Source organism: Lygodium microphyllum, chromosome 15 (assembly GCF_053477565.2).
Source record: "Lygodium microphyllum isolate KBCC chromosome 15, Lygodium_microphyllum_v1.1.10, whole genome shotgun sequence".
In the NCBI taxonomy this organism is placed as follows: domain Eukaryota; kingdom Viridiplantae; phylum Streptophyta; class Polypodiopsida; order Schizaeales; family Lygodiaceae; genus Lygodium; species Lygodium microphyllum.
The window spans coordinates 153,376,339-153,386,702 of record NC_141149.1 but is presented as its reverse complement, the minus strand read 5'-3'; positions in this window follow the sequence as shown (position 1 = coordinate 153,386,702).

Below are 10,364 nucleotides of genomic sequence, written 5' to 3'. Positions count from 1 at the left end.
TCCATTGTAGTTAGTGCACTCTAATGTCTAGGGACTAGCTCATAATGCATCTATGGGAGGCTCTAGGTACTATGTGACATTTATTGATGATTACAGCCACTATACTTGGGTGTATGTATTGAAGGCAAAAGATGAAGTGCTCGCTATTTTTTAGCAGTTTAAGAAGCAGGTAGAGAAAGAGTTTGACTGCTATATCTCTTGCTTGAGATTAAACAGCGGTGGTGAGTATGTGTCAAATGCTTTTGATAGTTTTTTGGCTGAAAATGGCATACGCAGGCAGCTTACCTACAGCTATACTCCACAGCAGAAGGGAGTGGCTGAACATAAGAACATGGTGTTGATGGAAGCTACTCGTGTGATGATGAATGAGAAGAGTATGCCATTGTATTATTGGGCAGAGGCTGTTATGACAGCCATGTACATTGTTAACAAGACTCCCACTGTAGGTATTCATGATGTGATGCCTTTTTAGAGGCTGTATGGCTACAAGCCGGATGTATCCCTAATGAGAAGAGGACGAGACTAGATCCTAAAGCACATAAGTGTGTCTTTCTTGGATATTCGTAGGAGAAGGCATACAAATGCCATGATCCCTCTACACATGAGACACTTGTGAGCAGGGGTGTGAATTTTGATGAGATGGCCTCTTGATATGCATCACCTACTATAGTGCCATTTGATATGTCTTCTACACAGGTGTCTACAGTTGATCTGCAGAGCAGAGTATTGCATTGTCAGGTTTTATAGTGACATATGTTTCTTCTTCTATGTCTCCTTGGACAGATAGATTGAGGAGGACTATAACACAATCCACTGACGACATTATGTTAGTGAGGGAGACATGATGTATTGGACAGCAAAGGGAAGGAAAAAGCCTTTGAGGATGCATCTGGTTTGATGACACCTAGTATCATGACTTCAGGCTATGACTCTGTTGGTAGTTTAGACAGTGAGCTTGGCATTCCGATTGTCTATACGCCTGGCACAAGGCACAGTAGGTACATTCCGCCTCATGAGAAAGGGGAATTGAGTAGTGCATCATAGCTTAGATGCTCGTAGAGAGTCAAGTACCCTATTGATAGGTTTACTTACAGTGGTTACTCTACGAAGCACTATGCTTATATGACAAAGGTAATGGGGATTAAAGAACCAGGTACATATGCTGAAGTATGAGCATTGATGCACAGCTATGGATGAGGAAATTGATGCCTTGGCTGAAAATGCAACATGGGATCTTGTGCCATTGCCTATAGGGAAAAGACCATTGAGTACAAATGGGTCTACAGGATCAAATGCAAGTCAGATGGTAGTGTTGAAAGGTACAAAGCTAGGCTGGTTGCTAAGGGGTATGCTCAATAGTATGGAATTGGTTATGAGCAACTATGCTATGGAAATGCTAAATAAGTATGGCATGGATGAATGCAAACCATTGGATACACCTCTTGAGCAGAATGTCAAGCTAGATATGAGCACTGGAGCTAAAATTGAGGATGTGACTATATATAGGCACATGGTCGAAAGTCTGATCTACTTGACCATCACTAGGCCTGACTTGAGCTATGATGTAGAGCTCATAAACCAGTTCATGCAGAAGCCCAAAAAGCTACATTTGGGTGCTATTAGGCATATTATGAGATATGTTAAGTCCACTATAGATTATGGATTGTTCTGTGTGAGAGATAAGCCCTTGAAAATGGTTGGATACATGGATGCAGATTGGGCAGGATGCTCATATGACCATAAATCTACAAGTGGCTATGCTTTTGGCTTGGGAAGTAGAATGATTAGCTGGAGTAGCAAGAAGCAACCTATAGTTGCTTTGTCGAGTACTGAGGCTGAGTATAGGGGTGCTACATTGGCAGCATGTGCGATTGCATGGCTGCTCAAGCTTATGGTTGATTTGGACATACAGGAGGATGCTCTAGTGACTTTGCTATGTGAAAATCTTAGTAGTATACTCCTAGCTATGAATCCAGTATATTATGCCAAGACTAAACACATTGAGGTACACTACCACTTCATCAGAGAGATGGTTCTTGTAGGGAGAGTTGATCTCATGCATGTGAAGAATAATGAAAGGTTGTGGATATATTTACCAAGTCTTTGGGTAAAGATAAGTTCAGTGTTTTCAGATAGCTGCTTAGTGTACAGATGCTATCTTGAGCTTGAGGGGGAGTGTTAGACTTCAAGCTAGACTTCTCTATCTTTGGTATGACTGTACCCAACACGTAGCATGTCCTGCTATACACATGTTGACATTGAATAAGTTGGTGTTTAGCTTAACTATCTTTGGTGTGAATGGTCATGTTGTGACCTTAGATTGTCAGTACTCTCTTTAGTTATGTGTTATGGATAATGAAGAAATGTGTGTGAGCTCTCTGCTCTGCACTGTTGGCTCCAACCATTCTCTCACTTTCATCATTTTCTTCTCTTGAATTGAGTCAAAACAAGGCAACCACTTGATTATTCAAAATTTTTTATTCTTGAAGGTTGGAATCATGGGGCTTTTGGATCTTGATGCCTCCTAAGGCTTCTATGATTGGATTTTGTCAAGATTTGATGGCCTTGCTTCAATATTGCAAGAATAGGGCTTATTCTTGGCATTGCAAGTGTATAGACAGCTTGTGCAAGCTTATGTGCTTCAATGGAAGAGCTGTCTATCAAGGATTGAAGTCTTCTACCATTTTGGATACTACATGTTGTTCTCTACATTTCTATATCTTGCAAATGGAAATTGGCCTCTTCTAGCTCAAGATATGGCCAATTTTGTACTATATCCTATTATGGATAGTTGACATCAATCTGTTTCATTTATATGGTCCTTCTTCATCAAATTCTTTGATCTTCATCAACATGGAGCTTTATTACAATATGATTCCAAATGATTCAAGCTATCTTTGTAATTTGTTCCCAATTCATCTTTGAGGACAAAGCTCTTTTAGGTCGAGATGGCTTGTAATAAATCAAAAGTCATCTTAGTCTAGAGTAGGCTAGGGTTAAGTATAAAAGGTAGAGATGTAACATGTGAGGGATCTTTTTGCCCTTTTCAAGCAATACATGCTTTGAGGTTCCTTCCTCCCACCAACTAAGAGGGTGCATGCTCTTAGCCACCAAGATATGGGGTGCATTCCATGTCCCACCTTGGCAGGAGGTGATATTCATGTTGCACCATTCATCTATGATTCTCAGCCTTCCATGGCAATATTGTTTCATGCCTAGCTACCTTGGCCATGGCTTCCTTGCAAACATGGAGTATTTATTGTATTTCTTTGCAAGTATGGTATATTTCATGAATTTCCAGTTATTTGGTTTGCTATGAGAACTAGCTATTTTACATTCCATGTCTAAAGATTTTCTTGTTCTGCAAAGTTGTTGATCAAGTTGAAGAGATCGGATAGATCCACTTCCCCAATAGTGTCGATCCTTGTTGCGTTTCGCTTGTCAGTTGTGTTCTTTGCTTGGTCCTACACTTGGGGATTCGATCACCTGTCTATGTCTTGAGATCTTCTCTTACTAGTGGGTTCTTTCAAGTTTTTATGTTTGAGTGAGTTCCTTGTTAATTCCAAACAATCCTAAACTTACCTTCACTCTACGTGTGTGTGTGTATACTCTTTTCTATGCACTGTGCGCAATCAGGCTTTTAGCATTTCTTAAGTGGGTTTTAAGTGCTGAAAATCAAAGTGAGTGAGGGAAAAAAGTGTTTAAGCGGTTCTTGCACTCTCGTTTATGGGTTTGATCTAATAGGCTTATATGCTCGATTTTTGCCCTGGTTTTTGGTAGTTTTTGGCAGTCCTCGTTGGTTATAGGATTTTCATTGTGCCTTCCACTCAGTCAAGATTCGTTTGGGGGTTCACAACTCGGCTCGATATCGCTAACAGGCTGGGTCGCTAGATAGTCGACTAGTGTCGCCTCTACATTTGTGTCTTGTTGATTCTTCTATTCCTCACACCAGAAAGGTGTTTCAAGTGTTTGTATGGCCTTTGAAGGTTTGCATGGCCGAGGTCTAGATGGGTTTGGTCCAAAATTTAGAATTTTTGGGAAAAATCAAATTCGGCCCAACAAGTCCAAATTGTAGGGGCTAAGTGGCCAAGGGCCAAGTGAAGTGGGCCGAATTTGACTAGGCCAAGTCGGGCAAGGCCGAATGGCCAAGGGTTGAGTCGAGGTGGGCTGAGTGGCTGTGTGTCCGAATGTGCGAGTCGAGCAGGTTGAATGGATGTTGTATCCAAGTGAGCAAGGCCAAATTGGCCGGCAAAGGAGGCCAAAGACAAGTAGCCGAGGGATGATTTTGGGACTCGGCCCAGAATTGAGTCACTTGAATGGGTTGAACGCGGTGTGTTTCTTGTCGAAATGGCAAAAAGTTTGACAAATTGAGAGATTCAAGGCTTCATACTTGTCAAGCACTTCCAAATTCTATCTATGGGTGAAGGGAAAGGTTTGGATATACCTGTAGTAGGCAAAAAACTCATTGGTGGTAAGTTTGAAGTGAATCTAGGCAATGGAGCTCTCTCTCTCTCTCTCTCAACCAAGGTTTCAAATTAGCTCTCCCTTGACCTATTGGCTATTAAACCTCTTCTTCTCGGCAAAGGTCTTGCCACTCCTAATCACTCACTTGTCAACCTTAATCCCCTTGAGCACTCTTTTTTCCCATTTTTCTTGATTTATGCCCTATTTGGGCCTATTTTACAGCAACAAACCCTACACTTTTCCAATTTGATTTCTTAATCCTAACCTACTCTAAATGCAACAAGAATCAAAAGAAAAGTAATGAGATGATTTCTCCTACTCTTCCAATCATCGAACCATCAAAATAACCAAAATACTTGTGAAGACTAAAAACCCAAAACTTCCTACCTATCTGAGACTCCAGTTTGGGGATGAAAACCTTACTTCGATGCTCGATTTGAAGCTTGAATCTATTGGTCTCAACAAGGGAACCAAAATGTAGGGAGGTCACGCTCAACCGCCAAGACCCACGGACTGCTTATTTCTTCAAGCATTTCAAGTGAGCATTAATGGCTACCTCTCACATAGCCGATATGCTATCCCTCTCTACTAGTATAGTGACCTTACCTTGATGCTCAATTGAGTTGCTTTCTCTCTCAAGCACTCCGATAGCTCCACGATTTGTGATGCAAGCTCAAGCATCCTCAAACCTCTTCCTCCAAGCTCCAGCCTCCATAACCAGACGCGAGATGAGAGAAGAGAAGAGGAGAAGAAGAAGAAGTGAGGAGATGGTGGAGGGCTTCACCTCCAAGATCTCTCACCCTCACACACTCACTCTCCCTCCCTCAATCACCCAAAAGCAAGCAAGCAAGAGAAGAGAAGGAGAGAAGAAAAGAAGAAAAAGAGTCCACTTTGCCACACCAAAGAATGAGCTCTTCATTCACTTTTCAAATTTATATACAAAACTCTAAATCCCTTTTGGGAAATCATCCCTTTTTTTACATGGCCCTAGGCCCTCTTTCCCATAGTCCTCCTAACTTCCTAGCTTCCTTTCCACTGTCCATCTACCTTTACAATTTGCATAGGAGGGAGCCTAGCACTCTTTTACAAAAAGTTTTAGAGGTTTTTTGCATTTAAGACTTAGTTTGTGCTTTTCCACTTTTTTCTCTTTCTTTTTGTGCTGAGGTTAACACCCCCAAATGATGGTCAAATGTGTGGATGGACCTTAGTCAATTGAATGCTACCTTGGGCAAGCATGAATCTTGATACTCCACAAGGCATGAACAATTGTTGAATGCCATAAATCAAACTAGGTCCTCTAATAATAGACTTGTAGAGAAATTTGAAAAGTTGATGAAATTCCAAGTAAAAGAAAGAGAACTTCAAATTAAATATAAAGAAAAGAGTAAAAAACCATAACTATATACGGAAAGAGTGCCATTTCAGTCAATGATTGTTAACTCACAGGCGTTCTTGGAAAAACATGGATTCCTAGTAACATCTATGAGGTAGAAGAGCCTTCCCATAGGAATGAGGGCCATATTGGAAATATTAATGGGGTAAATTTTCATCCTCCAAGACCACCCATTCCTTTAGTAAGATCTCAATCCCCTTATTGCAAAAATTACTCAAGCAATAATGGTCTTATAAGTAATCATAATGATCAATGCTATAATGGGCAGTCAGCATACAATGAATGGAAACTTAGAGACAAGATTGTTATCCAAATACAATGACCAATCTTCACCTCCATCCAAACTTGAATAGCAGACACTACAAGGGAAGGTGGAATAGCAACACTGAGTTTCAACGTAAATTAGCAGTGTCACTATTTGCATCTCTATTTTCATTGCAAATGCAACACAAATAGTGTCAAGATTGTGGGAGAGAAGGAAGGAGTCTCACTTGTACCTTTCTTGCTTGCACAATGGGGGAATACACACAAAGATGGAGGCTGAAAACAAATTTTCCTCTACTTAGTTGTGTAAGCCAAAAGAACTCTTATACAAAGAAATATAAGAACCCTATATATGGGTCTCAAACCAAACTCAACTAACTAAGGTGGCATACTAACTGAGCCATGAACTAGAGTAGATAAGGATAGCTGTCATCTAGCTATTATTCATGGGCGGTGTACCAACCGCATCTGCAACTAACAATTCGGTGACATAAATGCACAATGGTCACCCTAGCATATCACGAGTGGAACTCGATATCTCAACACTCCCCCTCGAGCTCAATCCCAATTCTTGCACACCAAGCAGGTCTCTGAACTTGCCCATGTTCTCTGCGCCCAATGCCTTCGTAAATATGTCAGCTACATGATCCTCTGTGCTGACATAAACTAGATCAATAAGACCTAGTAAAAACCCTCTCCCGCACATAGTGATAATGCACCTCAATGTGCTTTGTTCTAGCATGATAGACTGGGTTATTTGCCAAGTGTATACTACTCATGTTGTCACAATAAATGACAATTGGCCCATCTGTAGGCTGATGCATATCATAAAGTAGCTTATGCAACCAAGCTACCTCACATGCAGCCATTGCTGCACCCCTGTACTCAGCCTCTGTGCTCGACAAGGCAACTGTAGGCTGTTTCTTGCTACTCCAAGTGACTGCAGCACTCCCAAAAGAGAACACATATCCACTGGTAGATTGTCTATCAGAAATACTACTAGCCCAATCAGCATCAGTGTATCCATGCAACTGTATCTGAACCCCAGTCTCATAAAATAGTCCATACTGCAATGTGGACTTCACATATCTGAGTATGCGTCTAGCCGCATCCAAATGTGGTTTCCTTGGAGCCTGCATAAACTAACTTACCAATCCAACAGCATAGCTCAAATCTGGCCTGGTAATAGTCATATAAATCGAACTTCCTACTATGCGTCTGTACATAGTAGGGTCTTCCAGAAGCTCACCTGCATCTGCGCTCAGCTTCACATTCTGCTCCAAAGGAACTGAAATAGGCTTACAGCCTGTCATCCCATATTTGGACAGCATGTCCAATCCATACTGCCTCTGCAAGAGCTGTATCCCACTTGGTGATCTAATCACCTCAATGCCCAAGAAATAACGCAGCTCTCCCAAATCCTTCATCTCAAACTTCTGCTTCAATAGCATTTTCACATGAAGGATATCTTCATCACTATTACCTGTCATAATCAAATCATCAACATAAATGACAAGTAGCATAATACATTTCTCTGTTTTTCTCACATAAAGTGAGAAATCTACCTTGGAAATCTGAAAGCCACTAGTGACAAGATACTGTCCTATCTTGTCAGACCATGCTCTAGGTGCTTGCTTCAAGTCATACAAGGCTTTCTTCAACCTGCAAACAAAATCAGGATGAACAACATGCACATAACCTGGTGGCTACTCCATATAGACCTCTTCTTGCAAATCACCATGCAAGAAGGCATTCTTTACATCCATCTGATGTAAAGACCATCCCTTTGATACAGCCATAGCAATGACTGCTCTTATGGTTGCCATCCTTGCAACCGGAGTGAATGTTTCTTTATAATCAATGCCATATGTTTGTGCATACCCCTTGACTACTAATCTTGCCTTGTATCTGTTCACAGAACCATCTGCATTGTGCTTCACCTTATAAACCTACTTACAACCAATTGCATTCTTACCTTTAGGCAAAGGTACCAATTCCCATGTAGCATTTGCTTCCAAGGCATCCATTTCTTCATCCATGGCTTTCTCCCATTTTTCTTTTCCCATGGCTTGCTCAAAAGAAGTGGGTTCCGGTTCCTGTATCACTTTGACCATATAGGCATAGTGAATGGCTGTAAATCCATCATATTTCAGCCTATCCACAGGATACCTAGATCTGGTAGACCTGCGCAAAGTAGGTTCACTCCCAGGTGCTCTCAAAACATCCCTGGTCTTCCTTACTCCAGGTGTAACAATAGAAGGAATACCCAACTCATCATCAATGCTCTGTTCTAAGCCACTAGATTCACCATCCATATAAGAGTGACCTGCATTCACATCAAACATGGGCTGATCTACCTTCTCTTTTCCTTTTCGTGATACCTGCATACCACTATCTACATTGCTTTGAGAAGATTCTCTTGATCTCAATCTACCTGTCCATGGCGAAGAATGTGAACCACTGCTAGAGGACACTCCAGGTCCATTAATATTTTGTGACTACTGCTGTGATATCTGTGCAGCATTACCATTTTGTGCATCTACATCATCAATCACATTTATTGGTTTATACCAACTACTCATCTCATAAAAAACAACATCTCTGCTCACTGTAAACTTACAAGTAAGAGGATTATAGCATCTATACCCTTTCTGCTGCAAAGAGTAACCAATAAAGATGCACTTCTCAGCTTTTGGATCCAACATGGATCTCAACTCATCTGGCACATGTACATAGGCAATGCAACCAAAAATTTTCAAATGAGAAATATCTGGTTTCCTACTAGTATACCTCTCCTCTGGAGTCATCCCATGTATTGTTGCAGTGGGAGTCCTGTTCATTATGTAGACTGTTGTAGCAACTGCTTCAGGCCAATAAAAATCTGGCAAGTCTTTTTCGTTGAGCATGGCACGAGATACCTCTCCAATATGCCTGTTTTTTCTTTCTGCAATTCCATTTTGTTGTGGGATATGACTGCATGAATATTGCTGCTTTATGCCATGCTCCTGTAGGAACCTTGCAAACTCATTTGAGAGGTACTCTCCCCCTCCATCTGACCTTAGGCATTTTATCTGCAGGCCTATTTCTTTTTCAACCATAGCTTTAAGAGTTTTGAAATGCCCAAAAACTTCACCCAAAATTTTCAGCTATAGTCATCAATAAAAGTGACAAAATAATGACAGCCTCCAAGAGATGCAGCTTTAGTAGTCCACACATCAGAGTGGATTAATTCCAATGGCTTCTCACTCTCTTGAACATGTCTAGGAAATGGTTTCCTTGCTTGTTTTCCAAACTGACAGGCTTCACATACCTTATGCATTTCTGCAACCTTGAATTTGGGCAATCTTGCAACAATATTTTGAGCCTGCATTGATTTAAGTCGCTGTACATTAACATGACCAATGCGTTTATGCCAGATATCAATATCTGCAACAACACCGGTCCCATGTGCAAACATTGCTACACTCAATTCAGGCATGTGTGCATCCAACGTAAACATTCTGCCCTTCTTCTTTCCTTTTGCTATCAAGCGATCTTTATTTTTCATATCCTCAACAAAGCATCCATGAGGATTAAATCTAACCTGCAAGCCTTGCTCAACCATTTGACCAACAGAAACCAGATTCTTGGTGATATTCGGGACATGAAATACATTGGACAGGTTTTTCTTTTTCCCATCCTGCATAGACAAAGGAATTTTTCCAATCTGCACAATAGGATGTGCAGTATCATCACCAGTCTTCACAAATCCTGGTTTTTCCATTTTCCTTGCATCCTCCATCCATTCTGCATGACCTGTCATGTGGTTTGATGCACCTGAGTCAACATACCACACTTCGTTGCTTTCTTCTGCACTTGTCACAGAATTGTTCATGTGTTGCACCATAAACAAATGCTCATTTCTGTCATCACCCTGTCTACTAGAAGATGCATAATTTTCTTGTTGCAGTTTTCCATTCATGATGTCATTCTGCTTTTTATAGCAGTCTTTAGCCATATTACCCATTTTACCATAATACTAGCATTCAACATTACTGTTTGCATTTTGGCCTCTTTGCAATCCACCATGACCTCTTTGGCTCCCCCTGCCTCTAGAGTTACCACGTCCTCCTCCATAGGTCTGGTTTTCTTGAGTTTGCTGCATATTCTGATTTCTACCACGGCCTCCAAATTGGCCTCCTCTACCTCTGCCTCTACCTCTTCCAGCATTTGAGTAGAAGACAGCTTCTTTTGAAGTTCCTCA